General features: G+C 49.3%; 1 long non-coding RNA gene across 1 annotated transcript; it reads right to left on the bottom strand.

Annotated features, from left to right (window-relative positions):
• Positions 1-4,531: 4,531 nt before the first annotated feature.
• On the bottom strand, positions 4,532-16,984 carry LOC311429001. Its single transcript, XR_014687996.1, has 14 exons — positions 16,930-16,984; positions 14,948-15,060; positions 14,777-14,826; positions 14,298-14,391; positions 14,053-14,188; positions 13,206-13,335; positions 12,925-13,007; positions 12,145-12,290; positions 8,971-9,044; positions 8,395-8,540; positions 6,927-7,324; positions 6,037-6,135; positions 5,337-5,613; positions 4,532-4,851 (listed from the first exon to the last, which is right to left on the bottom strand). It is a non-coding gene; the product is annotated as an uncharacterized lncRNA (long non-coding RNA).

Below are 16,984 nucleotides of genomic sequence, written 5' to 3'. Positions count from 1 at the left end.
GAAGCAAAAATCCCCTTTTGCTTTTGCTGCAGCTTTTAATGTTGAACTGATAACGGCACCAAGCAAGTAACTGAAACTTCTTCAACTGGAATTAGTTTAAACACGCTCACCGTCATCTGCAAACACAGAGAACCAGCATTCACTAGCCCTAACCCTAACCCCAACCCTCACCCTAAACTCTAACCCTAGCCCCAGCCCTAGTCCCTAAGCCCAACCCTGGTTCCCGAGAACTTCATTTCCAGGCATGCTCTGGGCGCTCAACATGGCCTCCCGGAGGTCCGGAGTCCCAGAACTACATTGCCCGGCATGCTCCGGGCACCCAACATGGCCTCCCGGAAGTTCGGAGTCCCAGAACTACATCTCCCGGCATGCTCCGGGCAGTCAACACGGCCTACCGGAAGCCTGGTGCCGGAAAACTACACCTACCAGAATTCCCTGGACAGCCAGCACGGCCAATCAGAGGCCGAGTTTTCGAGAACTACATTTAACAGCGCTCACTGTAACCCTAGCCCTTCCCGCCCTTACACAAAAAAGCCTCAAGCCCTATCCCTAAACATCCTCGAAACCCCTACGGACCTAACCCAAACTATTTACCACACTAAACCCCTGAAGTCCTATGCCTAAAACCCCTAACCCAATAAATTAAGACGCTCAAATCCCAAACCCGCAAAATTGAGATGCTCAAATCCCAAACCCCCTTCCAAAAAAGAAAAAGAAAAATCAAGAAAAAAAAAAATCAAACAAAACAAAAACAACAAAAGGGGTAGATCTGGTGGCATCTGCCCTGTAACCCTGCAAAAATCACGAGGGACCTAGAACAAAGCAAACGCACAAAATAACATTGACATCCTATCCATAAATGTGCTATAACAATTAATCACCTCCAAAGAGCTTCAAGCAATAAATGCACATACTACTAGATCGGTTTCCTCTAAAAGATCGTACCAGACCCTGACCCACCAAAAGAACCCTGCATGTAGCTAACAGAAGCATCAACAAAGCACTGACCCCAAAGAGCAGCCCGGGCAGAAGGAGCTCTCTGATGGCATGCCTGGGGCTCCTATACCATTTGGCCCCGCCCAGCACCCAAACCCAATCACCTGGGAAAGAGGAGGGGGCAAACCACAAGAAAGAGAGCAGGAGCAGCAGCAGCTGTGTTCTTTTATTTATTTATTTATTTGGTTTTTTTTGTGCCTATCCCTAGTTTACAGCATGCAGAGTGCAGACAAAAGAACTGGGGTGTTTCTAGAAGCAAAATTTACCGTATTTATGCCTCAGCTTTGAACATAGAAAGGACAATACAACCAAGAAAGTAAATGAAATATTTTCCACGGGAATTAGCTCAAACGTTAGTGTTAGGTCAGAGGTTGGACTCAATGATCTTGAGGTCTCTTCCAACCTAGAAGATCTGTGATTCTGTGTGATTTACATATGAAGAAAAATCTAGGAGCGTAGGAAATTACACAGCAAAAAAAACAACGACGTAATAAGCAACGCGCATGCACGGCCCCACGGCCGCCTGCAGTACTCGTTTTCCACCAGCAGGAGGCGGCAGAGGGCGCCCCCGGGCCCCACCGCGCATGCGCGCCCCTCGGCCGCCTGCAGTACTCGTTTTCCACCAGCAGGAGGCGGCAGAGGGCGCCCCCGGGCCTCACCGCGCATGCGCCCCCCTCGGCCGCCTGCAGTACTAGTTCTCCACCAGCAGGTGGCGGCAGAGGGCGCCCCCGGGGCCCCACCGCGCATGCGCGCCCCTCGGCCGCCTGCAATACCCGATTAAAACCAGCAGGTGGCGGCAGAGGGCGCCCGCGGGCGTCACCGCGCATGCGCGGCCCCCGGCCGCCTGCAGTACCCGATTAAAACCAGCAGGTGGCGGCAGAGGGCGCCCGCGGGCGTCACCGCGCATGCGCGCCCCCCGGACGCCTGCAGTACCCGATTAAAACCAGCAGGTGGCGGCAGAGGGCGCCCGCGGGCGTCACCGCGCATGCGCGCCCCTCGGCCGCCTGCAGTACCCGATTAAAACCAGCAGGTGGCGGCAGAGGGCGCCCGCGGGCGTCACCGCGCATGCGCGCCCCTCGGCCGCCTGCAGTACTCGCTTCCCACCAGCAGGTGGCGGTAGAGGGCGCCCGCGGGTGCCAACGCGCATGCGCGCCCCTCGGCCGCCTGCAGTACCCCTTTCCCACCAGCAGGTGGCGGCAGAGGGCGCCCGCGGGTGCCAACGCGCATGCGCGTCCCCCGGCCGCCTGCAGTATTCGTTTTGCACCAGCAGGTGGCGGCAGAGGTCGCCACCGGACCCCACGGCGCATGCGCGTCCCCCGGCCGCCTGCAGTACTTGCTTCCCACCAGCAGGTGGCGGCAGAGGGCGCCCGCGGGCGTCACCGCGCGTTGCGCGCCCCCCGGCCGCCTGCAGTACTCGTTTTCCACCAGCAGATGGCGGCAGAGGGTGCCCACGGGCGTCATGCGGCATTCGTGGCGCCCGGCAGCCTGCAGTACTCGCTTCCCACCAGCAGGTGGCGGCAGAGGGCGCCCCCCGGGCCCCACCGCGCATGCGCGCCCCCCGGCTGCCTGCAGTACCCCTTCACCACCAGCAGGTGGCGGCAGGGGGCGCCACCGGACCCCACCGCGCATGCGCGGCCCCCGGACGCCTGCAGTACTCGTTTTCCACCAGCAGGTGGCGGCAGAGGGCGCCCGCGGGCGTCTCCGCGCTATGCGCGCCCCTCGGCCGCCTGCAGTACCCGAGTAACAGCAGCAGGTGGCGGCAGAGGGCGCCCGCCGGTGCCACCGCGCATGCGCGCCCCTCGGCCGCCTGCAGTACTCGTTTTCCACCAGCAGGTGGCGGCAGAGGGCGCCCGCGGGAGGCCTTGTCGGGCGGATCACAGCTCGCCTACTGTGCCATTCGGAGCTTGTGGCTGTATTTTTTCCAACGTATTTGCTACCCACACCCCGCGGGGCAGCTTGTCTTACAAAGAATTCTCTCTGTTAATATTCTCTTTAAGGCGGGCACGAAGCATCCACTGCTCTTCTAAGCAAGCAACCTTCCTTCTGTGCTCCCTTCGGGATGCAGGACTATGTGCACTCAGATTTATTCCACTCATTTTTCTTCCCCTTTTCATTGGCACAGTCTCCAAGGACGCCTGGCTTTCTTCTCACAGACTCGCGTCCGTTTCAGTGTAAGGCATCTTTTCCCTCCGCTGCTCTAATCCAAATTCAAATTATCCAGATAAAACAATAGCGAGGTAAGAGAGAACTGTCTGAGTTAAAGTCACCATCTTTCTGTAACTAATTTAGCAGACAGCTGTACCACATCAGAGGAGGAGGTTTAGATGCTAACCAGGTCAGGCACATCACGGTCAAGTGAGCGCCCCCGGAATCACTAAAGAAACTTAAGGAAGAATCTACTAGAAGAAAGCTGTCTCCTCTTACCACCACCTATTTAAAAGATAGTGTAGTACAGGCAGTTCTACGTGCATAAAACCACATACACACAGTATACCTGACCCAAGTAAATTCCCTCTGAGAAGTCCACCATTAAGCAAAAGAGGTGTATTGTGGTGACATACAGCTGCCGTGTAATGATCCTGAAGGGATGAATCGCCCTATGTATTCCAAGGTACTCCTGTGGTTTGTTTGTTTGTTTTTTTCAAGTACGTTCAACGGTACAGATAAGTACGTTCCCGCTAAGAAAAGAGTTCAGAATTGTTTATAACGAGTTCGTTCCAAGTGTCACTTTCTCACTTAACGTAGTAATAAAGATACGCTGCTGCTTTTGGATTTTATTTCCTTCTTGAATCTCACTGGTGTAATTCCAATGGTCAAACAACCTCTTCCAGAAAGACCAGCCCACTGCTTCACAGGAGAAGGAAAAGATGTCTCACACACGCTGGCTAGTACTAAAAAGAGTAATAGGAAGAGAAGTTCAGGCCATCAATGTAAGTATGTTTCCCTGCCTCTTCTGCTGGCTGGTCAAGTGGAATCCTCAGGACAGCCCCAGTACCTTGTGAAGAGCTTCTTAACGCCAGCACAACTTCAACCTGTCTTTTAAAAGAAAGCTGTTAAAGGAGCAGGAGACTGTTTTTAAATGAGAACAACCGAAAATAAAATTATCTGAAGAGCCACTTACTACTGGCATATTACCGTTTAAAAGGAAAATATTAATTACGTGCAGGTGCTCCAGTCTTCGTTGCATTTTCTGTGATTCACAACATTACCTTTGAACAAAAGAGTAAGAGGAACGGAAGGGAGGATATTAACTCGGGTAACCAAGGATTTGGTAAGCTGGAACTTGGTGTCTTTAACACTTTAGCCTTGGAGCAAAAATGTACACCCTGTACAGGCTGAGCTGACTGATGAGGCAGGTGCTCCAGGGTACGTGCTACCGGGAGGTAAGTAACAAACACATTCCGCAGCTATTACCAGAAGTGGGGTTTCAGGATATGCAGACTGGTTTCACAAAAAATATTAGCGGTCTGTTGGTGACAGACAATTTGAGGAATTCAGCGCTGCCCATTACAGACTCCTCAGATCAGCACTTAACGAGAATTAATAAAACGGTTTATTTTTTTTATATATATATATATATACACATATACACACACACACACCCCCACCTATGTTCAAAAAAATGCATACAGTTAAAATATCAAATTAGTGATCCGGTAACAACACTGTTCAAAACCAATCTCTTTTGTATGAACATTAAAATAAATGCACACTTTTAAAAGCATTTCTTTTTAGTGCTTCCAAAGCACAGCGTGTGCCAAGGCAAGGCCACCTGAAGAATCTCCGTCCTCCTCACGGGAGGAAAGAGAACTGAAGTCAGGGACCTGGGAAGCCTCAGGTGCGCTTTCATAATGTCTGCAGATAAAAACAGAAGAGAGTCTGAGGTAGATTGTTTAGTAACCACCAAGTGGTAACAGTCACAGGGCTGTCTTTAGCTTTCATTAACACAACAGCAGTTTCTTTACTCTCGATCTACGCTGAATCTCAAGTTTAAAGGCATGGCTAGCAGTTCTCGGGAACAAGGCCCTCGTCTCTGTGCTGGCAACATGCAATATTACCAGTGCAGGTGTTTCTGGGAGTTTTGTTTGTTTGGTTGGTTTTTTATTGGGGGGGGGGGGGGGGGGAGGGGGGGGACACAACAGATGGGATCTCTCCACAATGCAGACACTGTGTGCATTTGACAGTGCCCCATTTTAGTGCGATCCACTGCCTATTGCACGTAAAACAGCTAATGACAGTATTCAAGTGAGTAAATTCTCACCACCTGCAGGAGGGGCAGCAATGGTTATTTTTTTCAGCCTGTTGAGCAAAGAGCACCCTCCACAGGAAAAAAGCCACACCTTTCATAGCACGTCCTTAAGGTTACAGCCCAGCTTCTGCCGATAGAGGTTCGTAAAGTTAAAGCTCTGCTGCTTCTTCTCGGACTCTGACAGTAAGATCACTTGACCGCCAGGATGGCGAGGGCAACAGCTACGTCCTCTTCCACTCTTCTGCGGCACAGCAAACTCATTCCCGGTCCGTATTCCTCTGGCTGGTACACTATTATCTACCGTTCACCTGATTAACTCTGTTGGGTAGGCTGTTGAACTCTAGCTCCTCTAGCGTTCTCTCTAAGTGCTGTATTAAGACACGATTTTTAAACCTAGGGAAGTAATTTCATTTCTTCTTCCAAAAACAGCAGTTAAATAACTCAGTATTATTTGGCCACGACAAACAGTATTAGCGGAGGCTCTCTGTTTCCAGCATGGAAGAGCTTCCCTCATTTCTGACATCAGAATGGCAAATTTAATTTGATACAGCCATCTTTCCCCAACCCACGCAAATTCTGGGTCTTTCTTCCATAACCACCCGTATCTTTCTATTTCACACTTCAGCTCTAGGTAACGACCATTTACTTCAGAAAATACAACGGCAGTTTGACCGCTGAAACTGTAATAATTTAGGTATGTCAAAACAAAACACTTGTTTTGGAAAAGACTGAGATTTGCTATCATGAACAACGTTAGCGTTTAACTCCGAATCATTCGTATCTATACAAACCTTGCTCCTTCCCTTATAGCAAATTCAATGAAATACTTCTGAGTTTCCATCCGTCCTTGTACGTACCTCCTCAAGAAGAGAGAAGATTTTTTTCACGATCTTAAAGAAGAGATCCAAACAGATATTAGAAACAGATCTTGTAAATGCATTTTCAGTAAATCTCAACAGCCAAAGGAAAAACAACAAAGCCTAGAGTTTCCCATTTCTGCATACAGTAATGCACGTAAGAAAAAAAAGCCAGCATACCAATAATTTGAAGTGATATCGATTAGCTGATATTCAAATGTAACGCTGAATTTTGTTCTCTTAAAAGAGCAGTATCTAGAAACACCTGCCCTTGGAAAATGCAGACTAGGTTTAATCAGCAGAGAAGCCTTGTATCTCCACGAACACGCTGCCATGATCAGCAGTTAATAGAAACAAAGGGATACCGAGCCATGTTTCAACCTAGAGCTGTCATTTTTGAAAGCAGAGGTTTAAGATAACTACTCTTTACAAGATGACCGATCTATGTGGAGCATGAGCACGATTGTCTCGTATAAAGTTTAACAACAAAAAAAAAAAAAGTAGCGCAAAAGAATGAACCGGACACCTTAGATGTGAAACAACAGTATTTTTTCATTGGTTTCTGTGTTTTCTTCTCTGAACCAACTATGAAAACACGAATGGTGCTGTGACTAAGCCTGCTTAAGAGTGCTGCAGTAAGGACGGTGAGGATATAAAGTTGGACTCTGAATACATGTACTTACTTTCTTGTTCTTCCACTACTTGTACACGAGTAATCAAAAATCATTCCAAATCTGAGGTTTTATTTTCAAAATAGATCCTCATTTCAAGAAAAAGTCTTCTGTACCCCTAGCCTATTTTTAATACACTAATAAAGAACTTACTTCTTCCACGTTTGCAAACCTCTTTCACCACTCTGATTTTAATACCAGCATCGCTTCCCTCCAACATTGTAGGTGTTATTTTAAATCAATTTGGCACAGATTCAGAAGTAGACTCCATCACTCGTTTTTGGTCATCTCCAGCCACGCTGTAATTTAGAGGCCCTCGAACAAGTGCATTGGTACCAGGTTTACGATCCAAGCCATCTTTGCATCATTTAAGCAATTGAACTCATCATGTAGAGAGTCTAAGTCACCAGGTGACATTTCATCCTCTCCCTTAACAGCTGGAACCGAAGAAGCCATTTGCACAGACAAGCCATCAATTTGCTCTTCCAGCAACTGACAGTTTTCTGCTTTCTTCTCTCCATTACCATCTTGGACAGTACTGATACCAGTGTCTGAAAATTAAGAAGGAGCTTAGTAGTGCATATAACTGCAGGATCAAAAAACACAGAAGGACATTATTCTGCATCCCTTCTTGTTGAAAGTACTGTGGAGAGAGTTACTCAGCACTGTCAGATCACTTCAGTAGTTTTATTCACCCTTTGACGCAACCACAGGAATACCTCCTTTTGGGCTGCTACCGTCTCATATGACTGTCGTGAAGTTATTTGCTGTATTCCCATTTCAGTGACTAAAGCAAACTAAAGTTTCCCCTCCTTCCCCCAGTTCCAGCAAATTTTTCTTTCGACTCTGCTGCAACAGGTGGGTAAATTACTATTTGTGAGAAATTTAAAAATTTTTTTTTTTTTTTTTTTTACACACTTTCCTTCCCCACTTCTCCCTTCCCCACTATAGAATACACAAATGAGAATTAAAAGCTGAAATGAAATCCTTGCTACCGCCAAACCATCGTGGTGAAAGGTTTCAGCACTTTTTAGAAACAGTTCCAAATTATTGCTCATTCAGGACTTCGTTACCTATAGCAACAGCCTGTTTGTCTAAGCCGACCAAAGAAATTCAGTCCCAATTAACTCTAAAACTTACGTGTCCTTTTGAATTAACACAGAAAGCACGGAGACCTTTTTTTTTTTTCCTGCACACTATGTCCATTTATGACCACACAAGTTCCTGTACTACAACAACTCCAACACACCTTTATTTGTTGGCATGCCTTTGAGGTTCAGATATGGTGACGGAGATCCAGCAGCACAGGGTGGCCCTTTCCCACCAACATGGTTTGTCACAACAGTGACTGTGGCCGTCGCAATAGCGGCGACGTGCTACGCCTTCTCTCTTTAGTGATGCTGGAGTATTGGGCTCTCCAGGACGCTTGATCTTATTCTGAGGCCCAGCAACAAATTTATCTGCTTCATCTATCATCGTACCCTGAAAAGACTTTTTTTTTTTTTTTTAATATAAGTAAAAAACAATTGCTTCGTCAATTCACTACCAGAGTATTTGCCTCCGTGTTACAATTCAGTTACTTTTCAAATAATGATACAGCAGATAGCAAGACTTCTCCTACCTTCTCATCCTGTTTGAACAGACTGCCAAGTGTATGAAGAAGCCTTTTTGGTTGATCTGGATCAATCTCCCGAAGGGGTGAAGGCATCATTTTCAACTACTCCTGATGATTTCCCCTTTGAGCAACAGGAACGCCGTGAAGGCAGTCTGCAGCAGAACAAGGTATCTAAATTTAGTCTACCTTAAGACTAAGGAAATACAAGCCTCGCATGCTTCCATTTCCAGTGTTAGCATTTAAGATCTAGAAATCACTATTTCCTCCCTCTACAAAACAAAGGAAAAGCAAAAGGCAAATAAAGCCCCTCTTTCCTTTCACCATCACTATAAGAACATCTACTGCATCCTGTTGCACAGGAAAGCTCACCCATGAAACTTAATTTTCAAATTCCAAGCACGCACAACATGTTTTGTGACAGAAGGCAGAAATTTCATTCTTTTCCTTCGGAATCTAGGGAAGGACGACTGACCCAAGAAACGATGCAAAGTCTACTTCCTCTCCCACACCGAGGACAGAAACACTACTTAGGTGAATTAAATAGCTGTACCAGAATATTAATAAATAATTGTGTCCATTTACCTTCATCCTGCCCCACGATATCCCTGTGTGTTTTCAGAAGATTGGTTCTCATTCCGGTTAGCTGATCTAGAAGACTGTGACAAGACATATCATATGCATTTCTGAATGCCCGTGGCTTCAAATCCTAGTTTTATAATAAAACAAGTAACTTTCAGTTAACCCGCGAGTTCTCACGCACAAAGAAATTGCTCTGTGGGCTGTACTACTGTTAACTACTAAAAAAAAAAAAACAAAACAAAAAAAAATTCCAAAACAACTTCAGACATTCTGAACGTATTCTGAAACAACTTTCTTTCCATCTCTCTGGAAAGAGCTTTCCTCCTATCTGTGACAAAGGAAAAAAAAAAAGTTGTGATCGCGGGAGTCGTTACACAAAGCCACACTCTGTGAATTCACTACTACAGTTAAGATCATTTTTAGTCAAAAATACCTCGGCAGCAATGCTATCACTGCAAACATAGTGTTGCCAAAAAAAAAAAAAAAAAAATTCAACTCAAGATACAGGAGAGGGCGAGCTAAAAGCACAAATAACATGACCGATGGAGGCTGCAACAACCACCTGGTAGATGGTTGTCCACAGCCCTCGGATTGCACGGTCGTCTTTCCTGACAAACGAATACTGAAAAAGAAATACTGAATACTTTTCAGAATACTGAAAAGAACAGAAAAGATACACCGTGTGTCCGCAAAAGCCTTCGGGGAGACTACTGAAAGGAAAACCAAACCAAAAAACTAGGAACAGCAAGTGGCGTATACGTCAGTTTTGTTAACAGAGCACCACTAATGTACCAGGAATTTCCACATTCTTCGCCCCTCCTCTACCTTGAAAATGTCACCCAATTCTGTCAGTGTCTTCACCATCAGCATTTATTTATTTATTTCGTTTTTCACGTGGACATCCGAGGAAAACATTGAGTACCCTGTCATCGAGGAAGAAGAGGAGAGGGGGGAAAAAAAAAAAAAAAAAAAAAAAGAGAGATGAGGGGGGAAGAAGCACTGCCATTCCTTTCCTCGGTAATGCGAGCAAAAAGCTCAGGCGCTCAGCAACAACGTGCTTTGAAAGATAAAACACAGAAGAAACTGCACGTTATTTAGTCTCAGCTACAGAGTCACGTGTATTTGTACCTGCTCATTTATTCATCTGCCAGTGTATTTTAGTACAAACGCTACAGAACATAGAAACCGCAAGGTTACTACTACCTTTTGTGACCGACGCGATCTTTGGCAGGAACAGCTATCGAAAAAGAACCAACAAAATCCCCTTCGTCGACAGCCATCCGAACCTTTATCGTCTAACAGCAGTCCCACAAACATCCCCTGGGATGCTCAACTCCTGAAACTTTCTGTTCAACTTGAGGCAGAACAAGCCCTTACCCTGGGCACCTTCACCCAGCTCTCCACTGCTAGCAGAGTAGCACCCTGATACTGTCCAGGACGCGCTGCAGCAGCCTACTCGCTTACGCGTATTTACTGCAGCCTGGTTCGAGACGCGCACAGAGGGACCCACGAAAAATCCACCCTTTCCTTCAGAGAAGTAAATACATACATACATACGGACGACACGGTAAGGAAGAAAAGCTGAACACACAGCATGCGGTCCTTTACCGTGGGGCAGATCCAGCATCAGCACAAGGAGCTTTGGGGCACGTGAGCGATCATCTACACCGGCCATCGCGACAAGCCAAACTCACGCACACGAGCCTCGACCTAAAAACACAGAACACATTAAGTTCCTTTATAGCTTATGGAAGTAACAACCAGCATCTTAGATGCAGTTGGATAGTTGGATTGCATCAGCTTAGGGACTGCCTCCTTCAAAACGCACAGGGGGGTGGGGAAACCAGTCTTGGAAACCTGTTGCCTAACAGGAAGGAGACTGTTGTCTTCTCCTCCATAGGTGACGTTCTTCCAAGCATCGTCCTGCTCCTGGATTTTACCAGCCGCGACGGGATGGTCCTACCGGCGTGAGTCGGGAACGCTTCCCACGGGGTTTCTGTGACACTGAAGTAAGTTTTCCGCAGGTACAAGTAACGCAGCACGAGACGGCAAGGAAGCTAAGGCACCGTCTGCAGCACAGCACGTGTGCGATATTGGGCCTGAGGGGACCAGTCAAAGCCTGCAGTAATCGCTGAACAGGTGGGCAAGCAGGGAGCCCTACGGGAAACAAAGCTCACGTTCTGCAAAGCTCTTTTCCCGTCAAGAAGACGGCCTTTTCTATTCAGCGCATTTACTGAACTTTAGGCTACTTCCCATTCGCTTTGGCAAGTTAGCCTTTGCGTAAGCCAAGAGGTTTTAAACTGCCAAGCACCACTGATGGTTCTTGTTCTCCAACAACAGGGAATTTCAATCAGGGCACTCGTTAACAGGAAAGCCTGGCTCTGTTTCACACAAATCACGTACCTAAACCACGGAGACAGGAGTCTGCAGGAAGAACTCTTTAAAAGGTGAACTTAAAGAGAAGGATACTACTCATTTTTCCACAACTTCTGCAAGGACTGCGGCAAAAAAAGGCTGAACCAGGGACGTCTCTATCATCATCCCCTCTAGAATTCAGCAACTCCATACAGTTATGGGGCAAATACCACAGCTGCAGCGCAAGACAAACAAAGACCTCGAAGGTCACGTTTCTGCCTGCGTACCGAGTTCCGCTGGGAAGACCCCCCACCTCTGGAAAGACCCCCAGCCGCTCAACTCCCAAGCAACGTTGCCACGGCCAGTGCTTACGCAGAGCTTTGCTCTCTCTCGCTGCTCAGTACAGGCCCAAGGCCTCCTTTATTGCACACAGTTCAAGCAAAAAACTCTTGGGACATAACCAAGAGACAGACAGACAGACAGACAGAAATTGCCTCTCACGTCTGTCCTCACTGACCGCAACCAGCGTCCTGGAAAGCCCCGCAAGCACCGGTCTATTCCTAGGACAACTCCGAAAGCTGAGGCGGGACAAAGTTTAGCCTCTCGTACCAAAGACTGAGCAACAGACAGAGCCTGACAGGCCAGTTCATTCTAGGTCTAAGAGGCTACTACGACTCGGCAGGCACTACGTGCCTTCCTTCCCTTTGCGCTTCCCAGCGCCGAGCAGCTCGCGCTTCCGCAAATTCAATGAAGCCTTGGAGCCGGGGCTGCAGGAAGCTTACGAGCACGCCTTGATTCCACCCCGAGGTCGCTGCGACTTACCTGGGCAGTCGGGACGGACGGGCTGCTCTCTCTCCTGAGAACCCTGCGACCGCAGCACGCCAGCTGCGGCTTTCCTCGCTTTACCCGGTGCGCCACCTTCGCTCGGCAACAAACCCCGCAGGGGTCCTAGCGGCGGGGAGCTGCTTCTGCCCCGGTGAACCGCAGCACAAGGAGAGAGCCGGCTGTCAGGACGCAGGGAGAGGAAAGCCTCCGAGGCGCGGCGCGGCGCAGCCCAACGATCAAGCGCAGCGAGGACCCGCGCCCGGCCTCAACACCCCCCGCCCCTCCCGGCCCGACGCTCCGAGGAGGCACCCCCGGAGGCTCTCGCTCGCCTCACCGCCGGCAACCGCGCTCGCCGCCAGCGGCAACCTGCGCCTCCCGGCGCGCACGGCCCGGCCCCGGCCCGGCCCCGGCCCGGCCGCGCAGCCCGGAGCCCACGTGGCCGCCCGGCAGCGCAGAACTACAGCTCCCAGCATGCCTCGGGACGGAGCACTCCAGCCAATCCAGAGGGGCGTCGGCCACGCGCACGCAACGGCACCTCCTCCTGCTGCCCTCTCTGCCCCCCCCCGCCGCCGCAGCCGCCCCCCCTCTCCCCTGTCCCCTCTCCCCCAGCCCCCCGAAGCCGCCCCAGCTCCTCTCGTGCTCCGAGCATCTCCAGCATTTCAGGAACTGGAACCCTGGAACCGCTGACGTCTGGCACGTGTCAGAAACGTGGCAGGAGACGTACTCTGCTGTCGCAAGGCACTTGCAAAGCCGGCCCGACGGCTGAAGCAGACTCACACAGTCCACCGAGCAACTCGGGGCCCCCACTGCTGTCCACTCACCCTCATGCTTCGTTCAAGCTTCCGTGCCTACGCCCTGAGCTACAAGAAACAAAGAGAGAAGGTCACATCCACAATGGATACGCAAACAGTGCGGCACATGCAGAGGACTCAAACACAGAGACCAGAGCCAGACAAATAAAACAAACAAACAAACAAACAAACAAACAAACTGAAGTCCACAAATGCCACAAGGCCATGAATGCATAGCAGCCCCGGCAGGGGTAATGGCAGACATACCCTTTGCAGATGAAAAAGGTGACCCTGCTCAGTCTCCTGGTAATACTGCACCAACACGGTCAAGCCTCTTGTAGCATGTCATCAAGCTGGTTTTAGTCCTCTGGAGAGTTACACAAGTGGGTTGATTCATCTAGAGATTAAAATACAGATCAAACACAGGAGCGTATCCCACCATCCCAAAAAAAAAGTAGAGCCAGCAACCTCTGCTACATATCCCTCTATGAAGTGAATTCCAAGCCCTTAGAATTCCAGAAATCCATAGACTCCAGCCTGCCTAGAGAACCCGGCAACTGACTGAAGGAAAAACAAAGCACTTACCCCCAAAGAGCAGCCCAGAAGGCAGAAGGAGCTCTCTGACGGCATACTTGGGGCTCATATACCTTTTGGTCCCACCCAGCACCCAAACCCAATCACCTGGGAAAGGGGAGGGGCAAAGCACATGAAAGTAGAAAGAGGAGGAGCAGCAGCTGTGGTTTATTTACTTATTTATAAGGCTTAGCTCAACAGCATGCAGAGGGCAGACAGGAGAACTGGGGTGTTTCTAGAAGCAACAATCCCCATGCTTTCGCTGCAGCTTTGAATATTGAAAGGACAACACAACCAAGCAAGTAACTGAAGCTTTTTCAGCTCGAATTAGCTCAAACTTTTATTTACGCAGAAAGAAAAATCTAGGAGCAGAACAGATTATACGCCAACAAAATCAATTCCGTTCCACTCGCAGCAAAAATCACTTACTTCAGCAGGCTATCTGAGAACCAAAAGGCTATGCTGATGGGTCAAAACACACTACAGGACACTGGGGCCGGGCCCTCCGCTGCACCCACTTAAAACCCATCCCTACACTCACCAAGGTGCAACCCCAACCCGAACACAGACGCAGCATTTCAGCCTCAACACAGTTTCCAGAACTGCTGGAAAGCAAGCTTCATCCTCAGCGAGGCGTGCTCAGGCTGCACAGGAGGGGGCTTCGGGCACCTCTTTGCCTACCGAAGAAGACCGCCATCAGCACCTGCTTTGTTCCGATCCTAAAGGCTAACATCACAGCCCACGTCGCCTGGGACACCTGATAAACAGAAGAGAAAGCAGCCATACCGTTTTCAAGCCGTCCCTGCACGTGTCGCTCCTCGATGATCTGCAACCTCTTCTCAAATCCTCAACCGCTTCTGTGGAGAGCCTGCCATGGCACCTGCAAAGCAAGACCCTTCGCAGTCACCTCGTGCTACTTGGCAGTTCTGCTCCAATCCAGCTCACAAACAGCCCGCCCTTCCCGTGCTGCTCTTCAGAGTGCAGCTTGGCCCCTCTGAGCCTGTGCGACACACCTGTGAAACAAAAAGAAAAGCATAGGCTGAAGCAGCATCCAAAGCCACAGCACAGCTGGGACAGTTACTCTCATCTGCTCCCTAACCTCTGCTCCCTCACCTGCCCTCGAGGCAGATGCTTCCATCTGCTCTCTTAGGCCAGCTACAACACCCCTGAAATATCAACAGGATTTTTACTGTACTTTGTGCAGTTAAGTAACTGCAGTGACAACTGCACCCCTAAAGTACCTGCTACATCTGTTCATCGCTCACCTTGCCAAAAGCAGCTCCGGTCAAGTCCCGCGTTGTACACTGTGTTTCAGCTTTAACAAATGAAAACGGTCACAAGATAATCATTCAGCTGCCAGCATTAGCACCCATCCCTCAACAACACAAAGGGACCCCGTTTACAATATTATCATTTCAAAACAGCAGCCCCCATACCTCAGCACACCTCAGGAGTAGACCAAGCCAGTCACCGAGCTGCCTACGGAGCGCTGAACAGTTCCGGAAGGAGCTCTTTCCTGTGACTGGTTCCTCCAAAGGTTTACACTCTACTGGGGACAGGACAGAAATAAAAATAAAAGTTTCAAAAACCCCTTATCTGTAAGCTTTCAAGATTCCACAGACCTCCTCCTCAAGCACACCGTTCAAGCACTATGCGAGCAGCTGCTCACAAGCAGCTCAACTCTTCCCCCCCACACGCACATCTGACAAACACCACAGAGATGACTGTGCCTGCTGCCCTTCAGTACGTGCGCAGAGGCAGACCAGATGTCTTCGCCAACACAGTCCGGACAATGTATTAGCACACCCATGCACTGCCACGTTAGCTGTCATCACTAACTGCCAGGCAGGACAGCTCCAGACCAAACACATACACACACAGCCACGCCACAAACACTACAAACAAAACACACAACACAAGGCGCAAGAAAAAGTGACCCCCGGAGGGAAGCCCTATGGCAACAGCAAGTCACAACAGGTGCTCTGCACCAGACCCAAGGAGAGACTCAAATGTCACGACACGCGACTGGAAGACACTGCCAGAACTGGGGTGATGGAGGCCTAAAAAGCCTTCCTTCAAGACAAGAGACCAGAAGGATGGGGACTGAAAACCCCATATGATTCAAAGATCGAAGCCGAAATTCCTTTAAGCGGTATATTCTTTATTGCAGCGCTGGATGCACGGGGGGATCTCTCCACCTATCGTGCATACCCAAAGCAGAAAGCAGTCTTGAATTTATACAATCAATCTATCAATATTCTACCGGCGCCTATACATATTCATTGCCTACCCCCGCCTTCCCTCGCTTCTCATGCTAATTAGCCTTTTGGCACCTTGCGCCTGAGTAGAGCCTCCCAAGAACTGTGGGCAGGGGCCTTTGGGACGTGGGCAGGGGTCTTTGGGAGGAAGACCCCGAGTCTTCCTCACATTGTACTTTTCACCTTTGGTCAGGAATCCGCTGAGTTGGCATGTTTCTTAACCGCAAGAGCTGGCTGTTGCTAATTCTTCCCTTTGTTGTGTCTTTATAATGAATTCCAACGTCCAGTTTTGAGATTTATAGTCCTTACATTTGTTTCTCTGTCCGTCTGCCGCTTCCTTATCGTGAGTTCCGGTGTCTTGTTTCGAGATATACAGTCCTTGTCTGGGGACTGTCCTTGCCTCCCCAATACCTCCTTAATCACATAAGACGACGCTTAGGAAATCAATTCCCAAGCAAGAGCTCCTGATGCGGCCCAGATGACTTCCACAAGAGCGAGGATGGAAACAGATGCGATCTCAAACCGAATATGATGCACGAGACCTGAAACAGAACTGCACTTCAAGCAGCGACTGCAAGACAAGAAGTGCTCGGATCAGAGCCACGATGACAAAACAAGCACTGAGGCCCTTCAGCACCGCTACCAAGTCGCCTGTCTGGTCTGTCCAGTGTAAAAAGCTAGAAGGATATCAAGACCCGAGAAGCACAGAACAGACATTGCAGAAGCAACACTACAGGACAGACGAACAGAAGGAAACTGTCCTGCCTGGCGCACGCACTCACGCTACAAAATAATCCCGCTGCTTCTATTAGCCTGGTGACCCAGCCACAAGCAGCCTGAACGTGACCCAGCCTGAACCACCCTCGCAGCGGCACCAAGTATTTTCAGCCAGCTGGCTCCACGCTGCTCTGGCTCCCAGCTCCCATTAGCCACCCCAGATATGCAAATACCAGGTGCCCCCCAACTTAGCTCTCAGGTTGCTGCATGGTAAATTCCCTCCGCCTCAAGAAATACACAGGCACTGGTCGTCATCTTAGTCAATTGCCAGGCTCATCACCAGCTGCAAAAACAGAGTACCAGCATTCACTAGCATGCCGGTCATGATGCCCACCTTCTCCACAATGCTGACTACTGCTGATGCAACATACAACTATGCTCACCTGTTCCTCTCCAAATCCAAGCTCCAACACTGCAACCAGTATCATCCACACCACC

This window comes from Aythya ferina (genome assembly GCF_964211825.1).
Source record: "Aythya ferina genome assembly, contig: HAP1_SCAFFOLD_238, whole genome shotgun sequence".
NCBI lineage: Eukaryota > Metazoa > Chordata > Aves > Anseriformes > Anatidae > Aythya > Aythya ferina.
This window is presented reverse-complemented; position numbering and strand designations above follow the sequence as displayed.